We start from the raw sequence: 22,020 nt of genomic DNA on the forward strand, positions 1-22,020 counted from the left end.
AAATGTACACGCGTTAGTATAATAACCCAATATTTACATTAGTAATACCCTCCCCGAGACGGCATTCCAACGACTACGTCGGGCAGAACCTCGACAGCCGTTACGGAACCCTAGATCAACCGGGCAGCGTATCTAATACGTAACCGGGGTTATAATACTTACAACGGAGCAGAACTTCGTTATTTAGGGGGGTATTATGCCCGGAAATTATGTTTACTCTTCAGAAATTCGAGAGAAAGAAACTGTGTGAGTGATTCGACTGAACAGCCGATGCCCTCAATTTATAGGGCCTGATATCAAGTCCCTCGCGACCCACGAAGGATGTAGCCAAGGGCTACGCAGCCCGCGACATAGGGTCCATAGGCCCTAGCTGATCCGGGTCATCGCTCTAGCTTCGACGTGTGGCTACCACGTGGCAGCTCCGGGCTGCGCCTCGTTGATGAGTGCTCACGCCGCGCGTAGACCAAGGGGTGGTCTTACGCGGCCCACCAGAGACCATTTATTTTTTTTTTATTTAATTTTAATTAAAGTAAAGGTATTCGGGCCTGTTTTCGTATACGGGGTGTATTTTAGGATGTATTAGGGCACTCTAAATATTTTAGGGGTGTCGAAAATTATTTTGGAGGGTTGTTATATCCTCCCCACCTTGTTTTAGAACTCGTCCTCGAGGTCTATTGGAATAGATGCGGGTATTTCCTTTGCATTTCTGATTCAAGTTCCCATGTGCTTGAGGTTCTTAACATTCCTGTCTTTAATATGTAGAGGCTTTTCTACAAATTTTAACTGCTCATTTACTTCTATATCTTTAAGAGGTACTACCAGTGATTCATCAGCTAAGCATTTCTTGAGATTAGATACATGAAATACATCATGTATTCTTGCCATTTCCTATGGCAGTTGTAGCTGGTAGGCTACAGGTCCTATTCTTCTAATAATCTCAAAAGGTCCAACATACCTGGGGCTTAACTTTTCTCTTTTGATGAATCTTACCACTCCTTTCAAAGGAGAGACTTTCAATAACACTTTATCTCCTATCTGAAATTCCAATGTCTTTCGTCTATTATCAGCATAACTCTTTTGTCAGTCACGTGCTGCTTTTAGTCGTTCCTTGACTTGAATGATTTTGTCGGTTGTTTCTTGTACTATCTCAGGTCCGGATAGTTGCTTTTCTCCAATTTCTGCCCAACAAACTAGAGTTCGGCACTTTCGTCCATAAAGTGTTTCGAATGGTGCAGCATTGATACTTGTGTGATAACTGTTATTGTAAGATAATTCTATTAATGGTAAGTGATCATCCCAATTACCCCCGAAATCAATTACACAAGCTCTAAGCATATCTTCCATAGTCTGAATTGTCCTTTCTCTTTGTCCGTCCGTTTGAGGATGATAAGTTTGCTTAGATTCAACTTGGTTCCCATTGCTTTTTGGGAACTTGTCCAAAAATGAGAGGTAAAACGGCTATCCCTATCAGAAACAATTGATAAAGGAATTCCCTGCAATGAAACTATTTCATTTACATACAACTTAGTAATTGTTCCATACTGAAAGTTTCCTTCATTGGTAGGAAATGTGCTGACTTAGTTAGCCTGTCTACAATCACCCAGATTGTATCATTACCTTTTCTTGTTTTGGGTAATTTGGTAACAAAATCCATTGTTATCAATTCCCATTTCCATACTGACATTTCTAACTGCTGCAATAAACCTGAGGGTTTCTGATGTTCAGCTTTGACTTGTGAACAAGTTAAACACTTAGAAAAATAAGCTGCTATATATTTCTTCATTCCTATCCACCAAAAATTCTTTCTTAAGTCTTGATAGATTTTATCATTTCCAGGATGCATTGTATACTTAGACTTATGGGCTTCTTCTAATATACGGTGGCGTAAGTTTCCGAATTTAGGTATCCACATTCTTTTCTTATGGAATCTCCAAATTCCATCTGTTCCTTGTTCTAATTCCTTAATCATTACTTTCAGATTTTCAGTATCGTCCTTGATTACTGATTCTTGTGGTTTTCTAATCTGTTAATTTAAATTTACCTGTAGATTTAATTTAAGAGAACACACTATTTTTGGCTTTTCATGATACTTTCGACTTAAAGCATCAGCCACTAAATTTGCCTTTCCTGCATGATACTGGATATTGCAATCATAATCACTAAGTATCTCCATCTAGCGTCTTTGTCTCATATTCAGTTCCTTTTGCCCAAAAACATACCTTAAACTCTTATGGTCAGTGAAAATGGTAAACTTACTACCGTAAAGGTAATTTCTCCAAACCTTAAGGGCAAAAATTATAGCTCCTAATTCCAAATCATGGGTTGAATAATTCTCTTCATGATTCTTAAGTTGTCTAGAGGCGTAGGCTATAACCTTTTGTCGTTGCATTAACACACATCCATAACCTAACTTAGAAGCGTCACAATAAACTATAAATCTTCGGCTCCTTCTGGTAACGCTAGTATGGGTGCGTTGGTTAATTTTTGCTTAAGAATTCTAAAGGCTTCTTCTTATCTTGGTTCTCATTCAAACTTAACAGATTTACAGGTTAGCTTAGTTAAGGGGATGGCTATTCTAGAAAAATCTCGAATAAATCTTCTATAATAACCAGCCAATCCTAAGAAACTTCTAATCTCGGTTGGTGATTCAGGGGTTTTACATTTGGTAATTGCCTCGATCTTGGTGGGATCCACATGAATTCCTTCATGATTAACTAAATGTCCAAGAAACTGTACCTGTTCTAACCAAAACTCGCACTTCAAAAATTTTGCATAAAGCTTTTCTTTTCTCAATAAACTTAGAAGTGCGCGCAAATGTTTTGCATGCTCCTCTTTACTCTTAGAGTAAATAAGAATATCATCTATAAAGACAATTATGAATTTATCCAAATATGGCTTACATATTCGGTTCATCATGTCCATAAATGCAGCTGGGGCATTGGTTAAACCAAATGGCATGACAGTAAATTCATCATGGCCATACCTTGTTCTAAATGCGGTCTTAGGAATGTCCTCTTCCTGTACCTTTAATTGATGATATCCTGACCGTAAATCGATTTTCGAGAAAAATCGAGCTACTTGCAATTGATCGAACAGATCATCGATTCTTGGTAATGGATACCGATTCTTAATCGTGACTTTGTTCAATTCGCGGTAGTCAATGCACATACGCATTGATCCGTCTTTCTTCTTAACAAATAAAATCGGTGCTCCCCACCGCGATGAACTTGGCTGTATGAATCCCTTCTCCAGTAGTTCGTCTAACTGTTTCTTCAATTCCTGCATTTCTGCGGGTGCCAAACGGTAAGGTGCTTTGGCAATTGGTGTTGTCCCTGGTAGCAGGTGGATTCTGAATTCAACTTCTCTGTTTGGCGGTAGTCCTAGTAATTCTTCTGGAAACACATCTGGAAACTGAGATACTACTGGAATATCTTTCAGTTCTTTTCCTTTAGTGTTAGTGATTATGGAAATAAAATATACTATAGATCTTTTTCTTATATAACTTGTTGTTTTTATCACAGAGATAAATTTTGTGGATCTAGATGGCTTATCTCCTTTAATTGTGATCTTTTCACCCTTTGGTGAATTTACTTCGATCGACTTTTGATCACATAGAATACTGGCTTTGTTGGCTATTAACCAATCCATTCCTAATACAACATCAAATCCTGCCATATTCATTGGATAAAGGTTTGCAATAAACTTTTGATTTAAAAATTCTATTCTTGCTCCCTGCAAGATTTCAGAAATCTTAATGGTTTCTCCATTTGCAATCTCTACTAGACATTCTTGTGGGAGTTTAGTTAATGGTTGATTAAGAAGTTTGCAAAATGAAGTAATAATAAAACTTTGGTTTGCACCAGAGTCAAATAATACTTTAGCAAAAAGATCATTAACTAAAAACGTACCGGCAATCACATCCGGAATAATTTTGGCTTCATCTGCAGTTAGAACAAATGCTCTAGCATTTTTAGTATTCTTGTTGTTCGTAGCTGGAGCTAGTTTCGGACAGTTTGGCTTGATGTGGCCTTGTTCTTCACAGTTGTAGCATATCCTGTTGTTAGGTTTCTTCCTGTAGTCTTCTTCCTTATGTCCAGATATTTTACAGAAGTTGCAATATATGGACCATCTTCCAGAATGCTTGCTCTTGCAATACTTGCCATAAGGTGTAGAAGTAGAACATACATTTTTCCCACGGATGGAATTTCCAGAGCGAAATTCTTGGGTAAGCCTTTGAGCTAAGTTCTTCCTTTGATCCCCTTCCCGTGTACGCACTAACTCATCTGTCAAGGTATTTGCTAGTTCTACAGCTTCTTCTATAGTTTGAGATTTAGCTGCCTTGACTACATGCCTAATCTCACTGATTAATCCCCAGATGTAGCGGGAGATTAATACAGGTTCAGGTGATGCAAGGGTTGGCACTATTCTAGCATATTCAAAGAATAATGTAGTGTATCCCTTACTGTCCACTCCAGTCATGCTAAGGTTTAGGAACTTATTTGCTATCTGTTCTTTTTCGTTGGGAGGGCAAAATTTTCTTTCCACCATGTTCTTAAATTCCTCCCATTCCATATTGTAAATTCTGTCACTTCCCCTAGACTGGAGGATAGTGTTCCACCATTCTAAGGCTGAGTTCTTAAACATATTGGAAGCAAACATTATCTTATCCTCTTCTAAACATTTGCTTATTTTTAGGACTGCCTCAATCTTTTCTATCCAGCGTAGAGCTGCAACGGCCCCTTCATTGCCCGAGAATTCCATTGGTTTACAAGACCAAAATTCTTTATAAGAATAACCATAAGATATGGTTCTTCTTCTTTTGGGAATGGGCACTTGAAGTATGGGACCATTGTTTACGCTGTGTTCAGGTTCAGTGGGTCGTTTACTGCTATGATTACTTTTATTATCCGCTTCCCTAACTGTTGTGATAATATATGGTATCGCATCTGTTATCCCTTGTGCCACTATGTGTTGGATGGCACTGTTATCCACTTGGTTTCCATTGTTATCGTTGTTCGGGTTATCATTATTTGGGTTATTGTCATTCTGGTTTTCCTGGTTCACTTCATTGTCCATCTGAATTTTAAACATGTATTAATATCACAAGATAATATTTAATCAATCACACAACACACATATTGATCAAAATCGTCGAACATTGCGACTTACTCTTTCTTATATAGTATGCATCCATATATTTTATAATACAACTAAAATTAAAATTACAATACTAGTAGGCATCCGTAGCTATTATCTAGATTTTTTTTCAAACATACACACATATTATATATTATTTTATTATTATTATTATTATTATTATTACTACTATCACCATCACTGATATGGGTTTATCCAGAACTCCATATTACGCTCGTCGTACTTCCAGACAAGTCGTTCTCCAATCTGTCTCATCCTGTCACTACCTTCCAAAATCTCATCACCAAAGGTTCAGAGTTCTTGTACATTCTCTGCACTCATTGGGGGTGCAGGTGCTGGTACTGGGTTTGGGAACTGGGGCATGGGCTCCTGGTACGGGTATGGATTCTCTAGAATTTCCCTAATGTATTGATCGCTATCATAGAAGGGATCTAGAGGGTCCAAACCTGGGTAGGCTGCTAAGTTTAGCATAGGTTCGTCTTCTGGTATTGGGTAGCGTTGCTGGTAATCCCTATGTTCGTCTAACCACGGGTCGTAGTCTGGGTCTAAGGGATTGGGTGCTGGTACTCTAGGTATCTCTTCTGGGTTGAAATCAGGCATTGGGATTTGATTTTCTGGGTTGTTCTCAATTTCCATTTGCTGGGTGGAAAACAGTGGTATGGTTGGGGTGCTATGAGTTGCTCCAGGTTAGGGTCTGCAGCTGTGGTTGCTAGGATATGGAAGTTTGCTAGACTCCTATTGAGCATATCCTGCTATAGCTGTGGCTGCTACAGCACGCTGTTGTTGCAACTTTTTCATTCTCTTCCTACGTTCATGCGCTCCCCTACTGAGCCATCCTCTTTTTTATGAGGGAATGGCTCTTCAGACTGAGCCTTAAACACGAATATCCCATCTTCATTGTCAGCTGAATACCCTGAGAGGGCAGGCTGTGAAGAGGTGCCTTCGTGTCACACCCCAATCGATGGCGGAATCATCGGGGCGCGGCACTGAGCGAAACAGATTGCCCAGAAGTTTCCATAACAACTATATTTACCAAATATTTAAAGCAACACTTCCCATACCATGTCATAAATGATAATACAATTATTACAGAAAAGATCTAGTCAAATTGTTCTGTTCTGACACCTCAGATTTTTTATTATAGACAATTGTTTATTGTTGACCTAGGTCTTTCCTAGCCTCGATTTCACAGCAAAGTAAGCAAATAAGCATCCTAAGCACCTGTCACATACATTAAAGTAAAAGTCAATACACATAGTGTAAAGGAGAGCATACAAGTTTAATAGATATAATAGAGTTCGAAATTGTTACGCATAACCAGCACGTACACAGTGTAAAATGAGGCATGTTAGTTATCGACATGAACCTATCGATACCAATGACTGCGGGTTGACTACCCAACGCAGTTCGCGATACACACTCACCACTGTGAGCCATATAACTAATTGTCCTTAACAACCCCTGAGTGAACAAGTGCTGAGTCCAAACTATAGTACTATCATTGCTAAGGGAGGTAGACAACATTCCATGTGTAAACATAACAAACAAGCATTAATTAAGTCACGTATAACATGCGGTAACGGTTAGCGTTAAAAGTATTGCGTAGTGTGTTCGATGTGATTTAGAATAAGTGACGTATGTAACACCCAAAAGTGCATAAAGCAAAAAGGGATCGAGTATACTCACAGCGATTGGTGGATTGAAGGGAGCGCTAGAGAGTAAGGTTAGCCTGATCAGAACGATAGCATAACGATAAGCGACGCGTAAAACGATACAAATGTTAGTGGGTCGGACGGCAGTTCGATCGGATGGTAGCCCGATCGGACAGCCGGTCGTTCGAGTGATAGTCCGCTCGGATGGTCATCCGATCGGATGACCTTTCGAGTGGATTGTTTCTTCCTTTGAGAAGGATATGTTTGTGTATGATGGCTTGACTTTAGAAGTTTTTGTTGTAGCATTTTGAAAACATAGAATTATCTCTACCTTTCAGGTCAGTCAATCGGACGAACGTTCGATCGGACGATAACCCGATTGGTTAGACACTTTAGTGAGAACAAGTTCACCGCAGTGTGTCATTCGATCGGATGGTAGTCCGATCAGATGGCAGCCCACTGACCATGAACATGTTGAAAATTGTTTAAGTGTTGAAGTCTGATCATTACATGGTCGAGTGGTGGTCCGATCGATTGGTAACCCGATCGGTCAACCCTTCGTTCAATGTTCTTCCTTCAAGGTTTTGAAAACAAAAGTTAAGTGTGGGACCAAGGTGTAGATCGATCAGGTGACAACCCGTTCGGGTGGCAGTCCGATCGGACGGTAGTCCGATCGGACGACATTCCGTCCTGGTCGTTCCGTTTGTCTTACACTTGGTTATTTTGATAGTTTGTCGTTTTATCGAGATGTTTTGATAACGTGTTAAGCAACAGAAACCTTGTAAAGACTTAGTAACCTGATCGGACTGGAATCACCCAACTCCGACCAGTTAACTGTTTGAGATGGTGTTTCATGCCTAACCCGAAATCGGTAACCTCGTGGATAGAATCCAGTTCTTGGACCAACACAACCACAAGAATGAGTAGGAAGTCGGTACAAGCTCCAATTCTATCGGCTTTGAGTGCATTGAGTGTAAAAGAGTTGAAAGAAAGTTGGAAACCATCTTTCAATCCTTCTTACCATGAATATGTTTAGATCTGTGAAAGATCTTTGTTTGTTTGTATGGAAATCGGTTAGATCTAAGTTGTTCTCGGTGGATTGAGGCCAAAACTTGAAATTCTTCAAGAACACCATGATGACATCATCTTAGAACACCTCAAATCTAGTGATTTCACGGTTAAAAGTTAAGATACAAAAGATAGAAAGTTGTAGAATCGAGTGTAGATTAAAGATGTACAAAATTTAGGTTGAGATCTTACCGGGATTGAGAGGAATCGGGGAAAAAGTAAGCAAGAGCGCTGGTCGGACGTCAGAGAGCAAAAGTGGAAAGTTTGATGGTGACAGGAGGTATTTATAGAGTTTCCCAAAGTGGAAAGGGACTGGTCAATCGGGTGGCAGCCCGGTCGACTGGCTGATCGATCGAGCTGTAGCTCGATCGAACGGCTGGTCGATCGGCTAGTCGCCTGATCGATTGGCCAGTTGGTTTGAGTGTTTGATGCGACGAGTTTTTCCGTTTCGATTGCGATTGAGAGCGTTGCGATGCGATACAGTTTCATATTCAAATTACTTTTAATCCCAACTACTATATCTAACATACAATCATCGGTGAATTAGGATGTTTTTATCTTGCGTTTAGTGTTTGCGATCCGATTGCGATTCGAGTTTCAATTGCGTTTCGATTAATCACCACAACATAACATAAATAAACATGCACAAGTAACACATAAAAGGCACACACACGTAAAACAATATCCATAACGCGTAATTCGAGTTGCGAGCGCGATTGCGATAAGCGATAAAGCGATAAAACTTGCGATAAATATCGAACAAACCTCGAGTATTAATAGATAATCCACGTAATACAACTAACGTTAAGCATAAATTAGACTATCTACGAGTCAAAGAAGTCAAAACAGGAATTGGGCAAGGAGTGACAGATCGTGCTAGAATCCAAGAAAAGCATTTTTGATCATTTAACCAACGAATGGGAATACGCGTGGATCGTGCTAGAATCCATTTTGTTAGAAACTAATAGACACCAAAGATTCCTTTGGAGGTACAACAATTTTTTTGGTTTCGGTGGATGCTGTTGTAGAATCATCACAGGATTTTCAAAGATCGTGCAGCTTTAATCTCTTTAGCATAGCAGGGTGCTGTGCTCGTGGAAGACAAAATAGAAGGACGTCCCTTCCGTTCTCGAATTCCGATTTGCAATGCACTGAACATCGTTTTAACCCGAGGGTGCGGATGATTCAGTGGTATACCCTTATGGTCCGAGTCAGAGTCCCAGCTGCACATCGATGCAACACGAGAGAGTGATGACATACGTGATGGAGTTACAAAGAGGAACTGCGCGACACACACGACTTGCAGTGAAAACCGTGGCTTTAGGATTTTGGGATGGAGGCATCACTTGGACGGTACCAGATGTGTTATTTAGACCGATCACAAGGGCCTCCCGTGTATTTTGGCTTAAACAGAACTAAATCAGTGAATGGCATCACTGGAGGAAACTTTAGGATGATTACAACTGTGAAACTTGAATGTACACGAGCCTTGCAGCTCATTACCGACTCTAACTTACCTGATTAGACACACTTTGTTCAAACCGAAGAACTGAAGGAAGCGGATTTTCAAATTGAACCCATGCGAGGCATGGAGAAGCAACCTTTGACAGGTCGACGATACTCGTTACCTCATATAACGAATGTGGACCTCACTATACGACTACTATAGAGAACTCGTGTTGAGCAAGCACATCGACCTTGAAGTCTAGTCATCTGGGTTGTTGGTGAGAGATACTAGGATCTATAAACCTTGTACTGGTAATCGGGCACGAAAGCCCACCTAGCCAGGTATGGGAATGATGTTTGACTCGTGGGAAAGTCAAAGTGAAGTGTTAACAACCAAAAACACCTATATCAAAAGCGAAAACAGGCTGCCATGGATTCGGTCGCTAGCCTACTACAACTCGAAACGGAATCAATATCAACTGGATAATCGTTGATTATCTCAAGTAACCAGCACACTGCTAACCAGCAAGAAACGGATAAGTTTTCTACACTTGCAGTCATTTACCCAAAAGAAGCGGTTGCTAGGCACGGGGTGCCAACCTCCATTACCTCTAATAGCGACCCACGCTTTGTATCTAATTTGTGGCAAGCGGTGCACAAATCCTTTGGCTCGCGTTTAGACATAAGCACAGCATATCATCCGCAGACGGACGAGCAGACTGAACGCACCATCCAAACTCTTGAAGACATCCTTCGAGCACATGAAATCGACTTTAGCAACGGTCGGAGAAGACACCTCCCTTTAGTGGAGCTTTAGTATAACAACAGTTACCACACTAGCATTCAGGCTACTTCGTTCGAGGCATTGTACGGTCAAAGGTGCCAATCATCTCTTTGTTGGGCAGAAGTCGGAAACAGCCAAATCACCAGCCCAGAACTCGTCATACACACAGTAGAGGAGATAGTTCAGATACGACAATGAATGACGGCTATTCGTGACCGCCAGAAAAGCTATGCTGATAAGCGCAGGAAACCACTCGAGTTCTAGGTTGGGGATTGAGTGCTACTCAAAGTCTCACCCTGGAAAGGCGTAGTTCGTTTTGGAAAACGAGGCAAACTCAATCCGCGTTATGTCGGACCGTTCGAAATCATTGAGAAAATTCGCAAAGTCGCTTACAAGTTGAATCTACCTGAAGAACTCAGTGGAGTTCACAACGTATTCCATGTGTCAAATCTAAAGAAGTGTCTGTCAGATGAGACCCTCATAGTTCCTGTGAAGAAGCTCACAATCGATGATCAGTTGCGATTCGTCGAGGAACCAGTTGAAATCACAGACCGAGACGTAAGGTTCTCAAGCACACCAAAATACCTCTTGATCGAGTTTGTTGGAACTCCCGTTGTGGCCCAGAGTCCACCTGGGAACGAGAAGATCAAATGAAACACAAGTATCCCCAGTTATTCAAGAACAGTGAAACCACTGCTGAGGCTGAAGCTACTGCGGAATTTCGGGACGAAATTCCAAACTAACGGGGGGATGATGTGACACCCCAAGAAAACCAGCAAACAACGCAACACAACTAGCTTCCTCAGTAACCACGTGCTAAATTTCGGGACGAATTTTCTTTCAAGTTGGGGATAATGTGACAACTCGAGTTTCCAAGGTCTTTCATCGACACGTAATTTGTTTTACAATTGTGTTTACGTGATTTAGTTGCCTTGTAATTGTATATGTTTGTTATATGCTTGAGATGTTTGTAATTGTGCATGCCTGTGTTTAAGGTGTTTATTATATAAACTTGGAACTTATGAATCATGTAAAGCATATAACCCTAACCCGTACATTCATGTACCCGACGAAAATCATACCCACCCGACGAAAACTCATGCTCGACGAAAACACACCGAACGAACTCTAAGTTCTTCGCCTACTGAAGTTCGCTGACAGTGGGCTTTTGGCCTAAGTATGGCCCGATCTTGATTCCTTATATTTCTTCGCGCACTGCTTGGGGTTTCATTTGGCAAACCCTAATATTTCTTTCTTCTCCCTACTGACAACACCCATTACACAATCCCGCACTCGCATAAAGCTTTTCCTCCTCTCACCGATTCAAGGAATTTCATTACGGTTCGATTCTTCGGTAAGTGCGATAACTTTTGTCTGATTTTGTATTGTGGTTAGGCGATATATATAAACTATTGATGATCTTGTTACCTAACGATCTTGATATGATAACGGTATGATAGTGGATGTTGATGTTTATAGGATTCTAGAACGTGTAATTGACTGTTTAGCAGAATAGGGTTCTATGTGAAAAGATATTGATGAATACATGATAATCAAAACGACTTGCTTATGTTGAATAATGAATGAATGATGATTCTGACCGCATAGTGATTGGGTAATTTATGTGATTGTATGGGTTGATCTGATTGAGTGATTAATTGATGATGATTAGGGGTTCCGTGTTCATAACTATTGAGGGAAGGTTAAGGTTCCTCATAGGGGAAGGTTAAGGTTCCTCGTAGGGGAAGGTTAAGGATCCTCGTAGGGGAAGGTTAAAGTTCCCCGTGAACCTTCGTCGTGCCATATGATGAGGAACCTTAAGGTTCCTCGTGAAATTTATAAGTAATAGTAGTTCAGTGTGTTAACTCTGTTAGTGTGATAACTCTGTTAGTGTGATAACTCTGTTAGTGTGATAACTCTGTTAGTGTGATAACTCTGTTAGTATGTTAACTCTTTTAGTATGTTAACTCTGTTAGGTATGTTAACTCTGTTATGCATGTTAAGAATGTAAACCCAGTTAGTATATTAACTGTGTTAAGTCTATTAACTTTGCTAATTTTATTAACTCTGTTAAATTATGTATGCAACCCTGTTAAGTATATAACTCTATTAGTTTGTTAACTCTGTTAGTTAACAAACACTGTTAGATTATTATTCCTGTTATGTGTGTTAATCTTGTTAAGTTTGTTATCTTTGTTAAGTATGTTAAAGAATAACCATGTTAGGATAAACTGTGAAGGACAATTATGTGGAGCATGAATTGCATGGAATTGATTAACTGCTTACATGATGCATGATGTTAAATGCCAAGCACACTTTGTTACATAGATTGCACGTGAATCGTTACGAACTTAAACTGATTGTGTATACATGCATACCATAGGCTTTGACTGATTAATTGGAAACGAGTAAATAACCAAACCGAGCAAACCGAGGTGAGTTCACACTTTCTACAAGGCATGGGATTCCCAAGGTTTGGGAATGGGTTAAAGAACTAAAACGGAAACTGCATATTCTCCTTGGGTAGGATATGTACAGCCATCCTCCATGGGTAGGATGCCAAGATTAAACCTCGCGTATTCTCCTTAGGTAGGATACGTACGTTCGTCCTCCTTGGGTAGGACAACTAGATTCAACATACTGGACCAAAACTCTATCATAAGTCCCTCATTTTATATCGACTTAATCGCTGAGGCCGATGGCGAGCGGGTCATTAGTTAATAGCGCTATTAGGTCTAACAAACCTCACACCATGCTGGTAGGACGGGCGTGTACTAATGGACTAAGGCAAAGGGTCAATGATGATAGACATTGACTTAGGGCACAACTTACTTTCGTTAGTAGTCGATATGGTACGGTCTGGTAATTCACATGGGAAGCCCCCATCAACTATGAATATATTTGGGAAACAGGGTAAACTGGTTAATCATATTTTCAACTATGGGGTAACCCCCACGGCAAGTAAGCGAGCTAAATACAAACTATGTTTTCGGAAATAACTTAAAACGAACACCCAACTATGAACTCGCTCAACTTTGTTGTTGACTCGTTGTTACATGCCTTGTAGGTCTTTAGGTGCATACTGACTGGAACTTGCTGTTTGGGAAGCTGGAGTGGTCATGGGTCGAGTTACATGGAAACGCAACACAAGACTAAGGGCTTTTACATGTGGTTTATAAACTCTTAACAAATGAATTTTGCTTCCGCTGTAAACTGTGAAATATTGTAGCGTTGTAGCAGTTATTGTTAATAAATGAAAGTTTTACTTACATATACCTATGAGTTCAATGTGATTGATGGCTAAGATCCCGGTATGTTACACGCCTCGCGGAGGTTTCCGCATGTGGTATTTTAGGGGTGTGACATAGTCCGAGAAAAGAACGGACTTCAGATGGGTTCTTCCGCGTAACCCAATTCTTAACTGCTTCAATCTTCGCAGGATTGACATTAATACCTTGACTATTAACAATGTGACCGAGGAACTGAACCTCCTCCAGCCAAAATTCACACTTGGGGAACTTGGCATAGAGTCGATTCCCCTGGAGTAGCTCGAGAACCAAACGTAGATGTTGCGCGTGTTCGGCTTTCGACTTTAGAATAGATCAGGATATCATCGATGAACATGATGACGAAGCAGTCAAGGAATGGTTTACACACCCGATTCATCAGATCCATGAAAACCGTGGGTGTGTTGGTTAAACCAAAAGGCATAACAATGAACTTATAGTGGTCGTATCGAGTGCAAAAAGCGGTTTTGGGAATATCCTCCTCTTGAATGCGTAGCTGGTGATAGCCTGAGCGTAAATCGATCTTTGAGAAACACGTAGCACCTTGTAGCTGATCAAACAAATCATCAATTTGAGGCAGGGGATAATGATTCTTGATTGTCAACTTATTCAACTCTCGATAGTCGATGCACATCCGGAATGACCCGTCCTTCTTTTTGAAGAAAAGGACTGGTGCGCCCCATGGAGAGGTGCTCGGGCGAATGAAGCCTTTATCAAGTAATTCCTGGAGCTGACTCAAGAGTCATGCATTTTGGCGGCAGTCCGGGAAGATCATCAGGGAATACCTGAGGAAATTCGCAGACAACAGGAAAATCTTTCACTTCGGTCTCGCTTTTCTTTTCCTTCTCCGCTACTACAATGTTAGCCATGAAAGCTCTGTATTCCTTGCGGAGATACTTGCTAGCTTGGACACACGACATAAGCTTAAGACCTTTCGAAGGAGTTTCACCATAAACACACAAAATATCACCTTTAGCGAGCGCGAATCGAATCATCTTATCAAAGCACACAACTTCAGCATGGTTTTCACAAAGAAAGTCCATGCCTACTATGATGTCAAAACTTCCGAGCTGCATCAGAATTAGATCGATGGGGAAGATATGATTGTTGAGCTCAAGAGTACAATTACGAAGGACATAATTGACAGTGACGGTTCTTCCGGTGGCGACTTCGACATCGAAAGTCGAGGATAAATGGGAGCGTTTGCGATTAAGGAGCTTCTTGAATTCAAACAACACAAAACAGTTATCGGCTCCAGTATCAAATAAACACGAAGCATAAATACCGTTCACGAGAAACGTACCATTAACCACATTGTTGTCGGCTTGTGCTTGGCGCGCGTTAATGTTGAAAGTTCTAGCGCGGGCGGCTTGTTGCTGTTGCTTTTGAGGCTGTTGTTGCTGCTGTTGCTGAGGCTGCTGCTGCTGGGGCTCTTGTTTCACAACCCTGTTCGGGCACATATTCGCAAAGTGGTTGGGATCACCACATGCGAAGCAGACTCTGGCGTTGATCGCGGGTGCCTGGGCCGCTTGTTGGCCTTGAGGGGCTGGGAGCAGAGCTTGATGAGCAGTGGCTTGAGCTGGTGCTTGACGGGGACCAGTACGACAGTTTGCGGTGAAGTGGCCGTACATATTGCAGTGCGCACAAAAACGACAAGCTAGACCCACCAGGTGATGATAGGTGCATGTTGGGCAGGCAGGGTGAGGACCTGTGTATGCACGCTTTGCAGGCGGTGCATAGGTGATTGGAGCGGGAGCTGATCGGTGCTGTTGTTGTTGAGCTGGTACCGCTTGAAGTGGAGCAGCGGTAGTGAGAACACAGTTATTGTTGCTAGAGCTGCTGTTGTTGTTCTTCCTCTTGCGACGAGAGGACTTTGATGACTGCGATGCGGTGGCGGTGGTGTCGGCAGTTGGTGCGGCGGTAGTAGCTTAGTACAGGTTCTTTGAAGCTTTATCAAGAAACCCGCTTTTACTCGCTTGTCGTTGATTTCAGCGGCAAGCAAGTAAGTTTCTTCGATTGTAGCTGGCTTGGAAGCATGCACAAAATCTACAACACAATCCGGCAGAGCGCGGATGTACTTCTTGATCGTTATGTCGGTAGTCTTCACCTGGTCGGGACAGATAATGCTGAGCTGCTTGAAGCGAGCAGTCAGGGCAGTGTTGTCCCCATCTTTCTGCTTCAGATGCCAAAATTCATCCTCCAGCTTTTGGCGCTCATGGGGAGGGCAAAACTCTTCGAGCATAACGTTCTTCAACTCATCCCATGATAGACCATAGGCTACATCATTTCCGCGCTTGTTCCCCTCGGCCGTCTACCAGTCTAGAATGCATGATTGGAAGACGCCATTAGCATTCAGAGTGCGAAGATTGTCAGGACATCCACTCTGACGCAAAGTGACTTCGATCGAGTCGAACCATTGAAACAAGGCCGTAGGGCCATCTTTGCCAGTGAACTCTTTCAGTCTGCATGCCTTGAACTGTTTGAAGCTGAAAGCAGCTTTAGGGGTAGTCTTGCGAGCTTCGGTCCTGGACTCTTCGGACGATTTGCTCATGTTTTCATACAGTTCACTCACGATCTGAGGAACAGTCTTTGCTACTTGCTTAGCAACCATGGCAGCGAGGCGTTTGTCTCTCTGTTCTTGGCGGGTAACTCATGGGTGACGGGGTCCAGATGATGGTCCAGATGACGACATTGTCTGCAACAGACATCGCCATGGGTTTCAGACAGAACATAGTCGAATCTCACCTCACACGCCTAATACTAATAAAGCTCAGGAACACGTATAATTATGTAAGCACATAGACACATAATCACAGGTTCACGTATGCACAGAAGCACATAAGCACGTAAGGCACAGAAACACGGAAGCACATACGCATGTAATCTTAAGATGCATGTAGAGACACTTAGAGCATTCTGACTGCATCTATCGTTTAAAGTCTACGCACGCTCGAGAATAGCGATTGTGAATAATATGGCGAGTAGTATAGTATAATCGAATAACTTAGCAAACAATATGGCGTAAGTTCGTTCCACGAATGGTAGCGATTTGTTGACGTGGTGTAGTGAGTGTCGTGAGGTTAGCGGAAGCAAAAGGTGTGACACCTGGGTCACTGTGACCATCAAACAAATACCAAGCCAATGAAATATTGTATTTCATACTTGGGATCTGTACAAATATGTGTATCGTTTGCACGTATCAATTTTAGTTCGATTTCAAGCTTTAAATCACTTTCTGGAAGGTTATACGTGCACTGATGCGTAAATATAACCAGTTTAATACAACGAACACTCTGGAATAGTGAAATAGGCTTAACATACCTTAAATAACCTTTACATAACTTAGAAATTAGTTTTGAAGGCTTTTGTATGGCAAAAACGAGTTAATTCGCTTACAGGGACTAAACTTGACAAACTGCGAAAGTATGCCAATTTGAACTGTAACGAACATTCCGGAACATGACCATAAATTAAACACACCTTAAATATCCTTTATGTAGCTTAGAAATAGACTTTGATGGGTTCGGTGTGTTAAAATAAACTTTTGGGTCATTCAGGGACTAAAAGCGTCAAAAAGTGCATAAGATTGCATTTTCGCGCATAACTTAAGTTTTGAATACGTCCGACCATCCAAAAATATATGTAAGCACTAAAATATTTTGTTTTAGTGTTTGGCATGAGAAAAATCCATTCGTCGCGCAATTTGGATCGTTTTTCGCGCTTATGCGCATGTCGTCGTAATTAAGCGAACATCGCGATCGTACGACCAAACGAACCGACATCCGGGATATTTTTGAGCATGTTTCATGTCCACAATGTTTAGGCATCCTTGTGGAGCCTAGAAAATGATTTAAAAAGCCTTAAACATGTCGGAAATGGCCTTAATACACAACGGGGACTGAAATGGAAACATTGGAAACTATTTGCTGATCAGAAGGACCTAGGCGTGACACCTAGCCCCCTAGGCGTCACGTGAGGCCCTTTCAGATTAGGAAAGGTTGTTTAATCAATTGCAAACAGCTTCTAAACACCCCAAAGGCCAATGCCACATGTAAATCCCTGATGTTGGGGGGCCATTTTGAGTTACCACAAGTTTGCAACAAGTGTAGGGACAAGATTAAAGCACGGTATTCGAGGAACGATCCTAACGGTTCCAAGAATCCTATAAATACTCCCTTGATTCACAACTCAAAACCCACTTGAAATCTGAGTTTTTCTCTAAGTGGTTCTGTTCATACACTTCCTACCTGAGATTACTTGGAGATCAAAGCTTTCGGGGACCCTTGGTTAGTGTTCTTTCGTTCTTTTCATTCGTTTTAGCATTAAAGTCAAACTTTGTTTGACTTTCTGCATTGACCAGTTTATGGTCAATGCGAAGTTCGTTTGGACTTCATAACGTGAGCGTGATCACGATGGTCACAGTCCCTAGTGACTATACCTACTGATTACCACGTTATCTAGGCTCAGTGACGAGTCGTAGTTTCGGCCAAAATGTGCATTCTTGCTTATTTTGTAACCAAACTACTCATAGGTATCAAAACCGTTTGTTTTGATACCAAACCTTTTTTCTAAACTTAGTTAAGCATGTTCTAACATGCTTAGCTCGTCACTTTTAGTTTAGTGCTTATATAGGGTCGTAAGGTAAGCGATCTAAACAATCGCTTATATACTTTCGAACCCGACCCATTTGGCCGATCATTAGGATCCGACCAAACACATTAGGTGACCATAGTTGTATAGGGAATAACTTTCCGAGATTATACCTTATGGTCACATCGTTTGAGTAATTGTATGATAGGTAGTATATATGCCTTAGGTAAATTACCAAAATGCCCTTTTAACGCCAAAATTCATTTTAAGCATATGTAACATAACTTTTGGTATCTAAACTGATTTGGTAACAATATTAGACATGTTAAGGCATATTTTACTTATCATGGGACTAGTTAGGCGTTCCGAACGCGTTTTACGCGAACGACGCGTTAAAGTAGAATAAGCTACCTAAGCGGGTCGTAACGGGTCGTAAGCACTTAGGTTAGGTTTCATTTAGTATGTAGGCTTTGTTAAACCATACGACATGAGTTCCCATACTCATTTGGTTTACGAACCCTCATTCTATCCGAATCCTCCGATTTAGGTCTGGTATATTAACATAGTTACCTATATTAGGTGCCGTTTGATATCTGTGATTGTAGGTCCCTCGGAGGTTGAGGATAAACCTATTCCTTGTTATGTTCAACACTCTAGCAAGTGCGGAATCCAAGCTAGAGTGCAAACCGTAGTTTAGATGAAAGCAAAGATTACAAAGAGAAAGAGTAGACAAGCAAAGTATCAAAGTTTTCTCTTGTATTTCAGTGGACACGGTTACAGACCTTGACCAAACTGAAATGCTCTCTTACAAGACTTGGGTTGACACACAAAAGCTCTCAACAACTTACACACACTTACACAGAACTTCTGCTTGAAGTGAAACCCTCATGGGATATATATACCCATAACAGACAACCATGCACGAAGGATCAGGTATTCTGGTCGAAGGATCATCTATCGACCAGAATTGCCATCGAAAGATCTCGAAGGATCCCAACATACCTCGAAGGATGATATATCCTTCGAGGTCCATTAATATCCATCGAAACATTATCTTTCGAGGTCATCGAAGGATACAATTCATCCTTCGATGACATCCTTTGAAGCATATCATCTTTTAAACACTAAGTGTTGATGTTTGGCCAAGTCAAACCAGGAGGATGGTTGACTTGGTCAAACACACATTCCAACACATAAACAACATAACAAAGACGTAAACACAACAGACAAAAGACATTGTTTTATACATTACAAAATACAGACAAAGTACAGACACAAAGTGCACCAACAAACTCCCCCTTGGCTGTAGCTTTGTCTAGGTCTTCGTGTCTTAAGTCTCTGACGTCCTTTCCATGGTTAGATGATGTGATGACCATGCACTTCCTGCGTTGACTAGCAGATTGAAGCAGTATCGGGCCATCCTTTGAAACTTCATAGCTTGATCTCGATCCTGAACTAAGTGGTTGATCTCATGATCCTTCAAAACAATGATATCCGATCTGGACATATTTGTAATCCACATCGGATTGATTATCCTGAAGTTCTCCGAATTATCTCTGAATAAGATCACAGCCTCACCAGTATCCGCATCATAAACCCAGCAGCGGAAATTTCCAAGAAAGTCGGTCTTCATCTTTAACAGAGGAATCTTCTTCATCACCTTGGGAGGATCATATACTAAACGATAACGAGCGGTGTTTGTCTCTGGATCAAGTGTGAACCTGATCTGCTCGTACCTTGGAAACTGAGGCTTGTACAGAGGATCCTTCCAACCCAATCCTTCTCTCTAACCTGATTTTCTTCGCGAATAGATCCACCATCTGTTCTTTAGCTCGACTGATTACATCTAACTGAGCCAACACTGCCACATCATAATATGGAAGTGTGAGAATACTAAGGAGAGTTCTGAAATATTGAAGACCTGTTTCTCTTTTCACAACCATGCAGTGCAGATCTTTGACAAACATCCAGCTAATAATCCGACCACGAGCTCGATTCTTCTCCAGCTGCATATAGTTAACTTGTTCTAATGGAGCGAGCGGATGAGGATTCCTAGCAAGGAAATCCGCTCGCCATTCATTAACTGTTTTCTCACGGCTTTCCTGAGCTGATGGCGAATCAGAAGAAGTATTGGCGAATTCAGCAGTCTTTTCAGCAACAAATTCATCATCAAGGGCATTTACCTCCGCATCGTCCTCTCGAACATATACAGGACGTTCAGGATCAGAACTGATGAAGATTTCTTCAATTGTGGAGAAATCAGTTTGATCCTGTGCCAGCGGAGTAGCATCAATCATACACACAGCTACTTCATCCAAATCAGTCAAAATCAAAATCTGTTCATCAGTCATCTCAGAAATAAACTCTCCCTCTTCCAGCAGTTCACCAGTCACAGGATGAAGCTTTTGGACACTTGAAGATTCAGGGAGATCTGTTGTAAATGTTTCCGGTTCCAGACTGATCTGTGTAGGGTCTACAGACATTTCCAGTGTTTCAGTCTGTTCAGTTGTGCCGGTAGTAGCTGTAGGAGGAGCAGACGGAGTATCTTGAGGAGTACCAGATCCGCCTGCAGCACCGGATGCAGTTGCACCGGAGCCTGAGGCAGTTGTTTGATCTGGATTAGCAGCATCATCATCTTGATCATCCTCACGCCTTGCGGGAACTATTCCTAAGGTTTTGCACCTTTCGTTCCACAAAGTACCAACCCTCGAATAAACCCTATTGAAGTTGCTGTACATGGGCTTGAAAGCCGCCATCAGTCTATCATCACGATTACTTACCATCTCCCTCAATGCTTTCGCCTGAGTCTCCAAATTGGTACTATGTCTTTTCATAATTTCCACCTCCCTATCTCGTGCCCTATTTGCCTCTTTTAACCTTTCGATTTCCTCAGCCTGTTCCTTGTTCTTAACATTCTGAGCTTCAACAATTTTACATAGCTGGTTGTGTGCCACTGCATCTTGTTTTCGCAGGACACGATATTCTTCAATAGTTCTTGTGTGTCTACCAACTATATCACCCAATTCACTGATTTGTTCAATCAGGAATTGTACCTTGTCAGCTTCAGAAAATCCAGACAAGGTTTCTGCCAGAGATGGCCTTAAAGGCTCAGGTCTTGACGAACCAGACTGACCAGCCTGACCCGAGGCACCTGTAGGACCAGTAATAGTGAGAGGGGGTCGAGCATGTGTACCTGAAGTGGGAGTTTCAGGTGGCTGTTGATCAACAGTCACCTGTCGTGTCCCAGAAGATCTCTGAGGAGAAGACATTAACTCCAGCGTCTCTCTTTCAGTAAATTGATCACCAGAGGAAGGAACCTGCTGCTCAGGAGCAGATGAAGGCTGAACAGAAACAGGAACAGAGGTGTCATCAGCAGTTTTCTTCGATGAACGAACACCCTGTCGTTTTGCCTTCCTCTTCTTACGAAAACCTGGAGAAGTAAGCGTATAATCTTCATCATCCTTATCGGAGTCTCCAGTATCACCCGTCTTCTTAATATGTATCAACTGAGGGTTCCCGCATCTATCAAACACTTTCATCATCCCAGGGGGAGGAGGATTATCATCCTCAGACGAAGAATCACCATCACCTGAACCTCCTTCCTCTTCGGAAGATGAACTGCTTTCATCAATGAGCTTTCTCGCCTCATCTATCTTGCCCTTTCCTTTGTCAGTCGCAACCGAACCAGACTGACCAGCAACATTACCAGCACCACCATCACCACCAGAAACAATATGAACATCAGGATCAACAGACATATCCTGAACCTCTTCAGCAGCCACATTTATATCAACCTCAGTACTAGCTGCTGCACCAGAACTGCCAGCAGACCTTCTAGTTGCCTTGATTCCATGTTTAGCTGTGAGTTGCTCATCAGCCATAGCAATTAACGCTGGTTCTTCATTATCAGAAACACTTCCTTCACGACGCCATCTGTGATTCTGTGGAGCCTCATAGTCAGGAGCATTAAGATGACCAATCAGTTTCCTATTCGGATCCGATCCCTTGTAAACCCCCATAGACTTGACGATTAGCA

Source organism: Helianthus annuus, chromosome 2, assembly GCF_002127325.2.
Source record: "Helianthus annuus cultivar XRQ/B chromosome 2, HanXRQr2.0-SUNRISE, whole genome shotgun sequence".
Lineage (NCBI taxonomy): Eukaryota > Viridiplantae > Streptophyta > Magnoliopsida > Asterales > Asteraceae > Helianthus > Helianthus annuus.